Here is a 16839-nt window from a genome sequence, read left to right on the forward strand (position 1 = left end):
AAACAGTTGCTGTTCTAAATGATAATGAGTAGTGAAATGTCAATGGTACAAACGGTGCAGTGAATGCACGCCAGTGCTTAAATATTCTTCCGTAAACAGAAGTTTTTATTCAGGCTGAGGAACAAGTCTGAGAGGACAGACTGTAAAGCAAAGAGCATGTTCCCACATACAGTTGTAAGGGAGCTGAACTTTTTGATCAACACAGGCAAGTGTGCACCACACTGACCCCACAGCAAGGGCTCCTAAGCACCACCTATCTTAATTCAACCTCATTCGCCTACAGCTCCAAGCTTTTGTATATTCCCTATTTTCTTTTCACTATGGCACCTCATTTTCATTCTTAAGTCTTTAAAGACTATTCAGTTTTACAGTGCAGCAGGTTGCTGTTATTTTGATATTTACAATTAATTTAATACTTAAAAATTAATATTTATAATTCGCTTTTTAAAAAAAACACCAATTTATTTTTAATTATGTGTATTGGGAAGGGTGCATGTAAGTGCAGTGCCAGCTGAGACATCACATGAGTGCTGGGAACAGAACCCAGACCCTCCGAGAGGGCAGAGCCTGCTCCTAACCACTGAGCCTTCTCTCTCCAACCCCTCAAATTATTTTAATTTCAGGCTACTTAAAGCCCTCCTTCCTAGAATAAAAATTAGCTCAGTGTTTCTCTTACCTTCAGAATCTCTGTTTCTACCTGAATGTCTCCTAACAATTTTATTAGCCATATAAAGAAAACAACACCTATCTGTCTTCGTTTTACACAAAAACTCACTCTTAACCCTTCTAATTTAACTGTTTTAGTTGCTGACTTCCACTTTCAATTAAAATGAAACTCATTGATTTCTCTTGACAAAATTTGAAAAAAGTTTTATAATTCTATTGCTGTTTAAGTTTAATCAATTGAGTTTCTCTATTTCACTCTTTTATTTTCACTTAACAATTTTCCTTTGTTCTTCATGGCAAAAATATTATTTAATGATTCATTTTTAAGGGTAACACTGAGCTAAAGGGAACTTGTAAGATGTGAGCCTTTGCTCCCCAGCATCCTCTGCTTGATAATCTGCAGTCCACAAATGGGTTCTCAACATTTCCAGGATGATTTTTCCAGAAAAGAAAAAGTTAATCTCCTCTCAAAATTATTAGATGACATTATAAGGTGAAAGGTGGTATGGAGCAAAGGCCACAGTCACCTCATCTTACTGCCAAGAATTCTTGGATCAGGCATGGCTGCACTTGCCTTTAATTCCAGCAACTCAGGAGGCAGAGACAGGCAGATCTCTCCAAGTTTGTGGTCAGCCTGGTCTACAGAGTGAGTTCCAGGACAACCAGGGCTACACAGAGAAATCCTGTCTCAAAAGAATTTTTCAAAGTGGTACCTCTCTCAGAACATTGTAATACAATACGGCATCATAATGGCTTCTTGGAAAATAGAGTTAAACTAAGAGGAAGGATTGTGAACAAAAGCTAGCAGTCTCCAGTGAAGATGAGCAATAGCAGAACTCTAGCTCTATCCTTTCTAAGAATCAATACGCACCCATTCTCACCCACTGCCTCCCGTGTCATTCTCAAATGGGGCAATATTCATCCTGAGGAGCCAAACGCTGGCTCGGGGGAGGGTGCAAATGCACTTGCAATTACAATGATTTGTGTCCTTCCGGAGCTCCAGGAGCATAAACAGGTACACAGTGAATGTGTGCATTCAAACGCACTCATGTGCATTCATGGATTAAGTTTCCTTAATTACATACAAAAGAGTTGAAGGCTAAGAAAGAAGCAATGCATTTGTCAGAAGAGGTTTTACAAATCCTAGATGTGTGGCCCTTCTCAATCTACAGATTCAGTTATTCATCAAACTCCTGCTTAAGAGCCAGGAACATTGTCACTATACACACTAGACACTATAGTGAAGAGGGCTGGTCTTTTCCCTAAAAAAACTGTCAGACTGTGACATGGGACATGCAAATTCCACTCATGGGAAATAGAGTGGCAATAGGAAGGAGGAGGAAAAGGAAGGATAGAAAATCTTATGAAGAAAGTCTACAGAATGAGATATCGACATAGAGAGGGGGATTTGAAGACTGAGGTGTCATTGAACTTTGCATCAACAATATACATTTGCAATGAATGAGGTCAGCTGGGCCACATGGAACACAACTGCATGGCTGACCCCACACAGATGAATGAGCCAATCTACAGCTTTCAGTGCATGCACTGTATTTTAAAGACGTCTGTGTTGCTGAAACATCAGGAATGTAGAGTGCAAAGACGAAGATTCAAAGAAGCAGGAACCAGGTGAGACAAGGACTCATTAAAGAGCTTGGCCACTCCCTGAGGACAGTGGGTCTTCTTTGAAGTTCCTCTACCCAGAGTGATATAGACAGGTTCACATCAGACTGGAGAACCCAGGGACCCCATTTGTCAGCTTTGAAACAAACTGCTCCTAAGGCAAGCAGATGCAGTATGGCAGGCTAAACTATGGTGTGGGACAATAGCCAGATGTCCCACCCAAGGCCTTCTTTATCACAGTTCTAAAGATGAGAATGTTAAAGATGAAAATGAGAACCTTAAAACATAGGTGCAGCTTAATGCATGAAATTTATGCTCTTTTCCAATAAACAGTTATTACTTGATTTATGTACAAGCTGTCACTACACTTTCTATTTTTCATTTATCGTTTTTATCAGCTAAGAATTTTAAGTCATTGTATTGTTCTTTATTATAATAAGTATACACGTTAACATTCTGACAATGGGGAATATGAATAGACACTTTTATTCCTCTAAGAATTAAACATAACGTTTTGAAAATTCTTAATTTCAATTTATTGCAGCAAATTGTCATTATTCCTATTTATGTGCTGCACATTATATGACTAAATTACTTGGAAGGCCCTGAAATATTCTAAACATACTACCATTTGAAATATAAAATATTCCTTGTCAAAAATTCATTTTTTTTGCCTGTGGTACTTTCCTACCATAGTGATGTTAGCTGTTCTACTTTCATGTTTTCATTATTAAATAAGCATCATATATAATTTTTGCGTACATATATACCTCACTTAGAACATGCAAGGTGAGTTTGTGAGTATGTATGAGTTATATGTATGCATGTGTTCATGAGCTTGTGTATGTGAAGGTATCTTTCACAACTGCTTTGTACCTCATTTCTTTGTAACAGAGCCTCTCATTGAACATGGAGCTTGCAGATTCAAATGAGCTGGCTGTCCAGAAAGTCCAGTGCCTCCCCAGTGCGAGGATTATCAAAGCCACCAAGGTTTTACATGATTGCTGAGTTCATTCCTCAGGTCCTCATACTCACCCCTGTACTGAACACCTCCCAGCCCCAAGCTATTAATGTAATTAGACATCATGACAGTCCACTGGGCTGACTATACTAGCTATTCACATTTTAAAAAGAAACTGAAATTAAACAACCTGTCAAAGGTTGTAGAATTATACAGAGAAACAGAAATAAACAGGTCAAGTAACGGACTCAACACCATGGTGTTAGAATGTTGTATGTTGAATGTGGAGCACAGTCTATTACTCATTAGCATGTGTGTGTGTGTGATGTGTAAGTGTATGTGTGTGTGTGTGTGTATCTGTGTGTGTGTGTCTGTGTCTGTGTCTGTGTGATGTGTAAGTGTCTGTGTCTGTGTGATGTGTAAGTGTATGTATGTGTGTGTGTGTGTGTGTGTGTGTATCTGTGTGTGTCTGTGTGTGTGTGTGATGTGTAAGTGTATGTGTGTGCTTGTTTGTGTGTCGGGGAGTTGAGTTCGGGTACATCACATGTGTCGAGGCGTGCATGTCGGTCAGAAGATAATCTGTAGGTGTGGATCCTCACCTTGCCACCTTGTTTGACACAGGCTCTCTTTGTCACTGAGTAAAACAAACCTGCTGGCCCTCAAGCTTCTGGAGTTTTCCTGTCTCAGCCTCCCGTTACCCCCAGGGCATTCTCAGACAATGACACTTGTGTTACCTCATCTTCTTTTACACAGTTCTGGAGTTCTTAGGCTTGAGTGGCCGGCGTTTTAGCTGGTGAACCATCTTCCTAGCCCTTCAGTGGCATTTTAAATCTTAGTCACCAATGTATCTTGTCTACTTAAAGTTATAATTTTTAAATACATTAGCTGAAAAAAATTAAAGGAAACGAAATAATCAAAAGAATAAAGCAGCAAGGATTCGAAAATCTTAGACTCTTTGTCAGCACATTGGCTCAAACTATAGAACCCTATTAAAGGATTGCTCATGAGTATAACTAAACCAGACGCAATAACGTTTGCCATGGGGACTAAAGGTTTCCTGTGAATGGCAGTGACATAACCCAAGGCTTGGGGCAGAGTGAGCTGATCAACTGAAGAAAAAGAGAACGAGAAATCAGTTCACAAACCGTTTTTATGCCATATAAAGCTTCTACTTTTATTCAAATGGCTTGGTGGTAGATAAACTAGTAAAAAATAAATTATTGGATATGACTCCTGGTATAAAAGACATTTTGAAGTGGGAAAAGAAAGTTGATATTACCATGTGCAAGGTAAAAGCCACTACTTAATAAGAGAAACTATTAGAAAATAGTTAAGGAATGGCACATTTAGGCAACTTTTGGTTCTCATGGATTGATAGCCTAAGAAACTTTGTTTGATTTAATACACAAAAAAAACAATTCCTCTCTTGACGTTTCTCTTGGGGAAGTAAACAGGCAAAGTGAAAGATGAGTACCAGCAATGACTAAAATCAACAAAATGACTTCTGGATAAGCTTCAGCATGCAATCAAATATCCGTTTGCCTTTTGTACCTAGACAAACACTGCAAATAAATGCTCACAGAGAGTGAAAGTGAGGCATTGTTATCTACTAAGCCAATGAATTTAATGAACTTCAGTGCACTTTGTGTAAAACAATATGTGCCTTCAGGCTCTCAATATCTAGCTTCCTCTGCAGGTAACTACTCACAAAATGCTGTTTGGAGTTTTTCTTTTTTTTTTCTATAGTTTCCCCTCCCTCTTCTCCTTCCATCCCATCTACTCACCTCCCCATCCACTTCTCTCTCCACTCAGAAAGGAGTAGGCCTCCATGGGCTTGAACAAAGCATGGCACATGGAGTTGAGGTAGGGCCAATATCCTCCCCCTGCATCAAGGCTGGGCTAGGTAATCCAGCATGGGGAACAGGTTCCCGAAAGCCAGCTAAGACTCCTAGCAATAGTGGAGAGGGTGCCTGAACCGGCCATCTACTGTAATCAGATTGGTGACTACCCTAATTGCCATCAGAGAGCCTTTATCCAGTAACTGATGGAAGCAGATGTAGAGATCCACAATCAAGCACTGGGCCAAGCTCCAGGAGTCCTCCTCAAGAGAGGGAGGAGAGATTTACAAGCTGGGGGTGTGGGGGTCAAGGTCATGACAGGTGAACCCACTGGGACAGCTGACTTGAGTACATGGGACCTCATGGACTCTGGACCAACAGTTAGGGAACCCTCATGGGACCAACCTAGGCCCTCTGCATGCGTGTGACAGTTATGTAGCTTGGTCTGTTTGTAAGACTCCTAGCAGTGAGATCAGGACCTGTCCCTGGTGCTTAGCTGTTTTGTTTTGTTTTTTAATAATGTTACAAGAAAATATTAGAAGAAAGGCTATAAAATACTGGGAACATATGTTATCTTTTTTTCTCAAGGAGGCCAAATGATTAAAAAGAACAGAGCATAAGAGTTAAGAGCTCAGTGAGACTCCAGGAAATTCTTAGAAGCAGATGCAGAGTGAAGGAGTAGAGAGATGGCTCAGAGGTTGAGAACTTTGGCTGCTCTTGCAGAAAACCCAGGTTGGATTCTCAGCATCCACATGACATTTAATGGCCACCTGAAGCTCCAGTTCCAAAGGATCGATCAACTCTGCCTTCCGGTCTCCACAGACACCACAGGAACTTGGTGTACAGATGTACAGGCAGGCAAAACATCCATACACATAAATAAAACAAATCAATCTTTAAAAATAATGTAAAAACAGGTGTGTGAGAACTGGGAGAAAGTATATATAAGAACGGGGGGGATATCAGCAATCAAGAGAGTGAACCCTCCTAGAAAGTAAGGTAAACAGGGCAGGGTCTGTTAACAGAACCACTTTATACTCCCAGAAGAATGTGAAAGAACCTAGCCTTGGGTACATGAAGAGGTCAACACTCATACTAGTGAGAGGCATCTGTGTATAGGTTCCTTCTTTGCATAGAGTATTTCAATTAAAGGTCTGAGTAAAAGTAGGAAAATCAGACTACAAGCATTTGTAGAAAATCTGAACATTTACACTTTATTTATTATAAAGGAACTTGAGTGTATCATTGGTTGATGCCTAGGTTACAAACATTATGAGTTTATGTAACACCCTTGTGGTTTGTCCTTACAAGCTTTTCATAACTTTGGGAAACAAAGAATTATCTATAGCTGGAGAGCTTCTCTTTGGGTCCTGCCAAGCCCCAGCAGTCTCGTAGCCCACTTATAAAATAAACATACAGACGCTTATATTATTTAAACTGCTCAGCCATTAGCTCAGGCCTACCATTGTCTAGCTCTTACACTTATACTCAGCCCATTTTTGTTAATCTATATGTCGCCACGTGTTCCATGGCTTTACCTGTTGCCTTTATATGATGATGCCTGGACAGCAGGCTGGTGTCTCCTCCAGACTTCCACCTCCCAGCCTCTCCTCTCTGTTTGTCCTGCCTATCCCATAGTTCCTGCCTGGCTACTGGCCAATCAGCATTTTATTTATTCACAACATACAGGACAGAATCACAGGAGTTCTATAGGATTTGTTCTGTATGCCCTATCTTATGCATCCTCTGCATGGTGTACCAAGTACCGAGAAAACAGAAAGGCGATTTGGTTTAGGGATGAAGATATTTCTTGGGTTGTTTGAGTTTCTGCAAATGAAAAGGAAAGATAAAGTGCATTTCAGTCTGAGGAAAATGAGCCAATCCCTGCACAAGTGCAAGAATTTCACTGAATGAAGCACACAGTGGTTCCACAAGAAGAGGGTGAGAGAGAGAGAGAGAGGGAGAGAGAGAGAGAGAGAGAGAGAGAGAGAGAGAGAGAGAAAGAAAGAAAGAAAGAAAGAAAGAAAGAAAGAAAGAAAGAAAGAAAGAAAGAAAGAAAGAAAGAAAGAAAGAAAGAAAGAAAGAAAGAAAGAAAAAAGGGAAGGAGGGAGGGAAGGAAGGAGGGAGGGAGGCAGGGAGGGAGGCAGGGAGGGAGGGAGGAGGGAGCGAGGGAGGGAGGAAAGACCAAAACTAGTTGGAAATAATCAAACCTCCTGATCTTAGAATAAAGAGTTTAAAGTAGAAATAAGATATATCATATCTTAATTTTTAGAAGATTATTATGATGCTAACACAAGAAATAATTCTATTTGTACAAAATAATGATCATAAGCAGAGATATTCACAGGAAGCTATGTGGACAAAATTACAACTGAGAGACTTTGAAAGAAGCACGAGACTAAACCACAGACCTAAGTGATCTAACTAAGTTGATAAATAAGTGGGAAGGAGGATGTTTAAAAGATTCATAGCTCAGTCATCAAAGCCTACTTGATGGAAGTTAATGGCACTAAAATGGAAGAAATGTGAAGTTGGGGGAAAAAAACAAGACAGCAGTCAAGTGAGACAGTGGACAAAAAAAACTGATCAACTTTAGGTATTCATAAATATGCAAGTTGAAATGGGCTACTTTATGAGCCACTCTAAAATTAACGGTTATTGCCTTAGGATAATGTCAGTAGTTTTAAATTAAAGTTGGCTCTGAATCTAAATATTGCTATGTATGTGGAGTATATAAGCCTAATAAAAGTTTTATTGCTTTCTATTAGATTATAAAAATCACTATTAATACAAAAAAAAATGTGAAACCAACAGGACAATATTTTTCTCTAGTCATAGCCATGTAAGAAATTTCCAGAATTGGTTGAGGATTTAGACCTGATGCTTACAACCCATTCATCATATAATTCATATATGTGCGTGTACATATATATATATATATATATATATATATATATATATACATACATATATATATAAATGCCATTCCATATACATTAACTTTAAAATGGATGAAACTTTCCAATTTTAAATAAGGCATTAAGAAATGTCAAAAATTGCTAGACTTGTTGATCTTTCAAATGTCACACAGTCTAAATATTTTTTAAAAAGTTTTAAGTACTTTGAAATATTAAATAAATTGTTAAAGAAAAAAAAGAGTTGTACAGGTACATGTCCTAAACAACTTTTCCTGGGTCCTATATTATAAAGATTAACCATTGTTTTGAACTCCATTTCCCTTTCTATTAAACAGCAGGTAATGGGAGATATTAGTATATAATGAAAAGAGGAGCTGGAGTGAGCAGTGTTTTCTATATTTACTGGAATATTACTAATGAAATATCATCTCACAGAATAGACCTGTCTTATCATAATAATATACTCCAGAAAAAGTTTTATGCAAAAATTAAATGCCTTAGCTTTTCAAAAACTGAAACTATGTCCTAAGGGAGACAAGGAAAGCTTCATTTTTACTAACCTTAGTTAATAAGTAGGATTTTATGCATTGTTGGCACTAAACATAATTGCTATATATAATTGTAGTATGTCCAGCAATGCCTTCTTGTAGGTCACTGTGGTTATTACTATGGATCTAGATAATTAAAAGGGAATGAAAAATGGTTATAGCCCCAGAAGGGCAACTGTCGGTCTCTGGCTGAGTCTATGAAAGGCTGGAATTGAAAATGCTTTACGCATCATCTGTGACCAATGTAAAAGCCCTTCCATAATTTTCAGCTGTAATATAACCAAAAAAATATATGAGAACACTTTCTGGAAGATGGCAGCCACTTGACAAACCCAAAGTGCCTCAACAAACTTAGTTTAAAGTTAAGGAATGACACAGGAAAGGGCATTAAAAATATATGAAAAAATACCTGAAAATCTAATCTGCTAATTAGATGATGCATTTATTCATGGAACATACCCCCCAAAATTAAATAGTTCATTAAAATTAATGCTTGCATTTATTGTATATTCATGTATGTCTTCCTTCTTAAAAGTTAATGATACAAATGTTATTAGTGTATCACTATATAATAGAAGCCTACCTAATACCTCATCCCTTAGCACTTTGGTACCAAATCTTAAAACCAGTAGTCTATATCTCTATAATAATTATCACTATAGGGAAGATTTTTCTATAAGCCAACTTTTGAAACTATAGGTGCTTTCTTTCTATAATTCAAATTTGAAATGCATGCTTCAATTTAATATATTGATGATTTTGAAGAGAGATAAACATAATATTTACAGGATAAAAGTTTATATATTTTTGAAATAGTAATTGCAATCTATAGTTATTTAAAGGACTTTAATTTCAAAAATACATTCTAAGTTTAACCTGTAACCTTTAAAAACATGGAACTTACAAGCAACTAAAAGAGTGTCAGCTTTATATTGACCCAGGTTTTAAGGATCATGTTTCTACAAAGGCTAGTTCCTACAGGAAATGCCAGATACCATATTTCTGGTGAAAGTGTCAGGACAATGCCTGGAATATCACTGGCAGGCACCAACTGCTTGCCAAGCTCCCCCCCCCCACCCCTACCCACCCACACACAGAGTTGTATTGTCATTACTGTGCACTTTGTTCAGAGCATAGTTTAAAGTATTCCAACCCTGCCTAAGTCCCAAGAGCCTTGTGAACTTAGCACACCCATGTTTGCAAGCTTGCTCACCCTCAGTCTTCCCGACATAGCTGAATGATTACTGTATTCTTCATTTGCTGAGGTCAAAAGCCAGTTACCCTGGAAAGCCCCCATCTCTTTATCCACATGCAATCTTTTAGAAAACTTCCTTGACTCTCATTTCTCTCTTCTCACTTATCTCACTTCTCACTTATCTCCTTCTAGGTCACCATGACATTTATCATGGAAATCTTTATAACCCTCTCGAATTGTTGGAAATCATTCCTATCTAGTGTCATTTCCTACCCTTGACTCCTGTTTTTACGTGTCAACTTGTGTATCTTTTGTTCAGAATTCTAGAATAGGTTTCCAACATGTTCAGAATACAGAGAAAGTGTGTTTGTTACCATTTTTAAGGTCTCATGGAACATTCCTATGATTCTCATGTTCCTACCATGTCTCTGCTGCATCTTTAACCTCCCTTACTGTGTTTACACTGGATTCCTGTTGCTCCTGGAATACTGTGGACACATATCTGCTTCAAGGATGTTCTGATCACTTTTCTTCCTTGTTCTCTACATATCTGACTTCTTAACACAACTGCAAGGGCTCATTCCACATGATGTCTTGTCAGAAAAGATCTGGTCTGTCTTTGATCCTGAAACTACCCTGTACTGTATCTCCTTCTGTCTCCTTTTATGGTCTCTGATAGCACTTTTGGCCACCAAACATGCTTTATCATCAATGGATTTTACAGTTGACTTACTGTGATGTCAAGTTAATGCCCTTTCAGGTAGTTAATTGTTCAGAATAGTTGAAGAATCTCCAGTTTTGTTGAATGAATTTGTGAATATAAATATCATACAATATTTCTTGCATTGAAATGTTTTTAGACAGACTTGCTCATTTAATTTTCTAAAGGCATAGAAAATCTATGGATTAAAACTAGATAAATGCTGGGGGACCCTACAAACAGCTAACTCAGGAATCTGGTCCCTGTCATGAGCCGCAGTGTTCTTGGATTCCAGCTATATGAGAGCAGACTGCCCTTCAGGTTTAGTCACACAACCAAGTTTCTTGCTTAGCGGGCCAGAAACAGAATATTGCAATGGACTCAGAAAAGAGAATATTGGATAGTGAACATCTACAAGCACTATTTTTCTTCAAATGAGCTAGGCAAAGCTAACTGTCTGGGTCTTGTCATGAAATGCTTCAAAATGTATGCCTCCCCTAGTACACTGTGAGCCATGGATGAAAGAAAATATAGTGGGGACCAGAGGGATGGCACAGCAGTTAAGAATGTTCGTTACAGTCATGAAAACAGTTCAGATCCCAGTGCGTACATAATAAGACAGGCATCTGAGAATGCCTCTGACTCCAGCTCCAAGGGATCCAATACCCTCTTCTGGCCTCCATGTATGCACCAATCTCACACATATATGTGTGTATATGCTCATAAAGATATATGTACACAGACATATACATAAGTAAATAAAATAATCTTTGAAAATGTATTTTTAAAAAATCAACCATAATGAAAGCACCTGCCTCTGGAAGTAGGTAGCATTTAAAGAAAAGATATGAATGAGGCAGACATGCAAAACCTTGAATACAAACACTGCCAGTAGAGTGAAAAGCTCTTGTGATGAGCAGTAATAAGTGTCCACAGAACAGAAATGACTGGAATGTGTGGGCCAAGGAAGGATAGGGGAGCACATGGCTGTAGTTGGAGTTTGTCTGTGTCCTGCCTGGTCCTGCAGCCTCTCAGACCCAAATGAACACACAGAGGCTTATATTATTTTCAAACTATATAGCATAATGGCTCAGGCTTCTTGCTAGCTAGCTCTTACATCTTAAATTAACCCATTTTTATATATCTATATTTTGCCACATGGTTTGTGGCTTACTGGTACTTTACATCTTGCTTCTTCTGGTGGCAGCCAGCAGCATCTTCTCAACTCTGCCTCTTTCTTCTTCCTCCCTCTCTAGTTGGAATGTCCCGCCTAACCTTATTCTGCCTCACCATTGGCCAAACAACTTTATTTATCAACCAATCAGAGCAACACATTTCACAGAATACAGAAAGACATCCACAGCACGTGGCCAAAAGGAAGGCATGATTTTCATCTTGTAGAGCCTGGCAGGTGTAATATATATACTTAAAGTAGGAGCTCTTATGACTCAATTTACATTTTTATAATAACTATTTAGCTTCTGTGAAATAAATGAATTGTTATGGAGTATGGTAGGATAAATTAGTAGCCCTTTGGGAGGAGTGTGAATGATTACTAATAGTAGTAGATATTGAAGGTGAACTATTTTTGTCTTGCGTTCTAAATCAAAGAACTACCAGAATTATTGGGAGAGTTCCCCACAAGCAGGGGAGCCAACATACTAGACAAGTATTCTACCACTGAGCCTCAACCCTGCCTGGGAGGTTTAATGGTAAAAACTGTAAGGTGAAAGAATGAGACCAAAATTATTTGTGGGATTAACTGATGTCTATTTGGTCATGGAAGTTCTTTTATGAAGATGGAGATTAGGAGAAGTCCAGGCTTTCTCAGAGAACACAAACTTCTTTGTACTTGAGAGTTGGTGAATCCTATTCAGTACTCGAGTTCAGGGGAAATGTCAAGATGTTACCATTTGGAAACTATTAAAACAGAGAATAGAAGATGCCACCTGAGAAGTGCACTTAGAGAAAAGATGAAGCTAATAGCTGGTCTTAAGGGGAAGTCACTTAACCAGGTATCTGGCCCAAGGGGAGCAGTTCACTGGACAAGCTAGGAAGGAGGAGCATGAGAGTTCACAGGACACACTAACATCAGCTGGAGTCTCAGGGGAAATACAGGAGAGGCCAGCTGTCTACATAGTACCTAAGCAGTGAAGAAAATGAGACATTAAGAGTGACCATTGGTAGGGTCCAAAAAGTTACTAGTGACTCTAATAAAGGGAGTTTCAGAGGAGGGAGGTGGATGCCTAGTCTTGGCTGTCAACTTGTGGGGATTTTGAGTTACCATGGAAACAAATGTCTAGGTGTGTGTGAGGGATTATCTTGATTCATTAAATTGAGTTGGGAAGATTCAATAAATATGGGAGATAATATTCCAATGGATAGGGTCCTGGGACTGAACAAAAGGAGAGCCAGCCAAGCACAGGAATTCACTGTATTCTGCTTGCTAGCTGCTGATATAATGTGACCAGGTGCCTCAAACTCTTGCCACTGTGCCTTGCCCACCATGATGGATTGTGCCCTCAGATGTGAGCCAAGAGTTCAATCTTCCTTCCTAATTGTTTAAGTGGAGGTTGCTCTTTCTTGTCCTGCCAACAAAGCAAATGCGATTGTGAGTCCCTGAATTTCTGCCCAGGTTTCTCATGAGAAAGCAGGGTACTAGGACAGAACATGATTAGGATGTAGTTCTCTAGGCAAAAGGGGAGTTTTTAATTGATATGCATTACTGAAGAGCCTTGTTTAGGTAGATGGATACCATTCAGACATCCTATAAAAATAGTAGAGGCTGGGCGTTGGTGGCACATGCCTTGAATCCCAGCACTTGGGAGGCAGAGCCAGGTGGATCTCTGTGAGTTCGAGGCCAGCCTTATCTACAGAGTGAGTCCAGGACAAGAACCAAAACTACACAGAGAAACCCTATCTCAAAAAAACAAAAACTCACACAAAAAAATTAGTAGAAACACAGCCACCTAAACCACAGCTTAAAATCCTCTTAACTAATCTAATTTAAAGGCCTTCTGTTTCTTTGACCTATGAAATTACTCTCTATAAAAATGCAAATTGGTAAGACAGTAAGAATTTTTAAATTATCTGGATCTTAGTATATGTTTTCATTATGACCTTGTAAAAAAATACTAGTGAAAATATGTTTTGATATATCTGTTTTTCTAGAAAAAGAATGCATAATTAGCATTTTCTGCACTTATACACAATCTAATTAATTATTTGAATAGTTCAAACTGTAAAGCAATTATCCTAGGTCATGATTCTCAAGAGGAAAAACAGAGATTTTGACCTAAATAATAGGTTATATGGTTTTATATTACTGGTAAATTGTATGCATAACTGTAAAAATAGAGATTTTTTTCTTGAGAATTTTTCTAAAATAGCATGTTGTTTACTAATTGCTTTCATCTTAAACTATATTTTGTTCAAATCTTGTAATTCTTATGGTGTTCAATCATCATGTGTATATCTGTCTGCCCATCTTTCTGTATCTGACAAAAACTGAAGAATATAATTCCTTACTGAAATATGCTCTGATAGTGACTATAAAGCACATGAATCTTCTCATTAGTGCTCAGTAAAACATTAGGAGTATTATTAGTATTTCTTTCTTTTTTGGTATTAATGGCCTTTTTATATATTTTTAAATTATGAATCCTATTTTCCCACTGATATTAATTGACAAACAAAAGCAAAGTTAATCCTTAGCCATTGAGAAAATATTGTTGCCTAAAGAAGCATATAATCAAATCAATAAACATTTTACTAAAGATATGTTAATTACCAAGACACCGTGTGTGTCTGTCTATGTATATGGTGTTTTAACATGGAATTAAAATAATAAGACTATGCATTTATTTTCTGTAGTACTGGGTACTGAACCAGGATGATGCCAGATCTCTCAGAGTTGGAACTTGAGGTGTTTCCAGGATGCCAGCTTGTTATGTGTGCCCTGGGATCTGGATTCGGTTCTCAGAATTGCATTGGCAACACTCTTAACCACTGATCCATCTCTCCAATCCTCCCATCTCAAGGAAGAGAGAAACACTAAATCTTACTTTGGAATTTTGTATTATGGCTAGTTAATGACTGACAGTTAAAATCAGAATAAACAGGAAGAATTGATAGACTAGACTAGATGGGATCCCCACAAACCTCCCATCCCCGACCCAGAAGTTATCTCCAAATGATAACCACTTACAAACGAAAACTCAGTTTCCTCTAAGGGAGTCTCACTGGAGAAACAAACCACTCTTAAGGGTAGGCTGCTGCCCAGCTCTAGATCATCAACAGAAAACAAACTCACCTGCATCTTTAAAGGTTTCTTGTCTCATAATGCTGAGTCAGAGCATTCTTTTCTTTAATCCTACACATTCTTGTGTATATATTATGCCTCTGGCTTTGTGTTTCTATGGGATCCTCTGTATGTGAACACGTGTGTCTCCTTGTCTGTTTCTATGGGATCCTCTGTATGTGAACGTGTGTGTCTCCTTGTCTGTTTCTATGGGATCCTCTGCATGGGAACGTGTGTGTCTCCTTGTCTGTTTCTATGGGATCCTCTGCATGGGAACACGTGTGTCTCCTTGTCTGTTTCTATGGGATTCTCTGTATGTGAACACATGTGTCTCCTTGTCTGTTTCTATGGGACCATCTGTATGTGAACATGTGTGTCTCCTTCTGTTTCTATGGGATCCTCTGCATGGGAACATGTGTGTCTCCTTCTGTTTCTATGGGATCCTCTGCATGGGAACACGTGTGTCTCCTTGTCTGTTTCTATGGGATTCCCTGTATATGAACACATGTGTCTCCTTGTCTGTTTCTATGGGATCCTCTGTATGTGAACATGTGTGTCTCCTTGTCTGTTTCTATGGGATCCTCTGTATGTGAACATGTGTGTCTCCTTGTCTGTTTCTATGGGATTCCCTGTATATGAACACATGTGTCTCCTTGTCTGTTTCTATGGGAACCTCTGTATGTGAACACGTGTGTCTCCTTGTCTGTTTCTATGGGAACCTCTGTATGTGAACACGTGTGTCTCCTTGTCTGTTTCTATGGGATCCTCTGTATGTGAACATGTGTGTCTCCTTGTCTGTTTCTATGGGATCCTCTGTATGTGAACATGTGTGTCTCCTTGTCTGTTTCTATGGGATCCTCTGTATGTGAACATGTGTGTCTCCTTGTCTGTTTCTATGGGATCCTCTGTATGTGAACATGTGTGTCTCCTTGTCTGTTTCTATGGGATCCTCTGTATGTGAACATGTGTGTCTCCCTGTCTGTATGTTCTTCCTGCCCTTGTTCTTTGACTCTTTTTCTTCTTTTTGTTTTGTCCCTTTCCAACTTGCTTATATTTTATTTTATTACTGTTCCTTAGATGCCGGCTTGTTTTCCAAAGAGAGGCAGAAAGGTTACAGATCTGGATGGGAGGGGAATTCGTGAGGAACTAGGAGGAGTAAGGGGAGGGAAAACCATAATCAGAATATATTGTATGAAAAAAAATCTATTTTCAAAAAAAGAAAAAAGAGAACTCAATACATGTATTTCCTTTGGAACACAAACTATTGAACAATTGTGCAAACAGGAGTATTTCTGCCTAGAGAGTCATGTTCTATTATAATTCTCTTTTTATTATCAAAATAAGTATTCATATTCTTGCCATTGTCTGGGCCTCATAGAGTGGAGTGTACTGTAGAAAATTCTTAAAATACAATTCTAAAATAAGCAGGGCTCTTTTTATACAATTCAAATTATACCCACTGTTGAAGATAAGTAAAAATCTGTGAAAATAAAATATTTTTTTATTTTAAATCAAAATTGTAGGTGGTTCACTATTGGCTTAGCATATAGAATCATATCTAGTTAGAACACATTTACTGAAAAAGTCATGACCTTACTTCAAAAGACACATATAAGCTTGTACACACACACACACACACACACACACACACACACACACACACACACACACACACACACACGCAGAGCTGTATTTTTCACTTTATATAGAACCTTAAGGGATGAATGTATCATTTTTATGATTCTCTTTAAATATTAACTGAACTTTCAACTCACTGACTTAGGGGTTTTGATCTTGTCACTAAGATCAAATCCATTGTGCACTTAAGTAAAACATCATAGACAACATTCTTCTTCTTGAGATATAATCAAATATTATTCAGTATATCTATACATCATATATATACATATATATATATATATCAGCTATAATCATAATTCATCAAAATACCATTTCATATATCCTAAAAAGCAAAGGACATATTTCAAATGGAAAAGAGAAGAACTAAAGGTAAAATATATGTAGTTATGACAGGTACAGGATATTAGTCTTGCTTAAGAAGTTTATGAATAATTACAGAACCGTTTCCT

The 16839-nt window shown here is 38.2% G+C and overlaps 1 protein-coding gene across 6 annotated transcripts in view; it reads right to left on the bottom strand.

Moving 5' to 3' along the window:
• The window catches only part of Spag16 (sperm associated antigen 16), an 841320-nt gene that overhangs the window by 703252 nt on the left and 121229 nt on the right, over window positions 1–16839 (bottom strand). The window contains exons 11-12 of one of the 6 annotated variants that reach the window (XR_013044111.1): window positions 14762–15895; window positions 12759–13037 (exon numbers count right to left, since the gene is read on the bottom strand). The exons of the other annotated variants lie outside the window; for them this stretch is intronic. The gene's annotated coding sequence lies outside the window, so the exon portion shown is untranslated. Of the gene's footprint in view, window positions 1–12758; window positions 13038–14761; window positions 15896–16839 lie in introns of those variants that run through there. 6 annotated transcript variants of the gene reach the window in all.

This window comes from Peromyscus maniculatus, chromosome 13 (assembly GCF_049852395.1).
Source record: "Peromyscus maniculatus bairdii isolate BWxNUB_F1_BW_parent chromosome 13, HU_Pman_BW_mat_3.1, whole genome shotgun sequence".
NCBI lineage: Eukaryota > Metazoa > Chordata > Mammalia > Rodentia > Cricetidae > Peromyscus > Peromyscus maniculatus.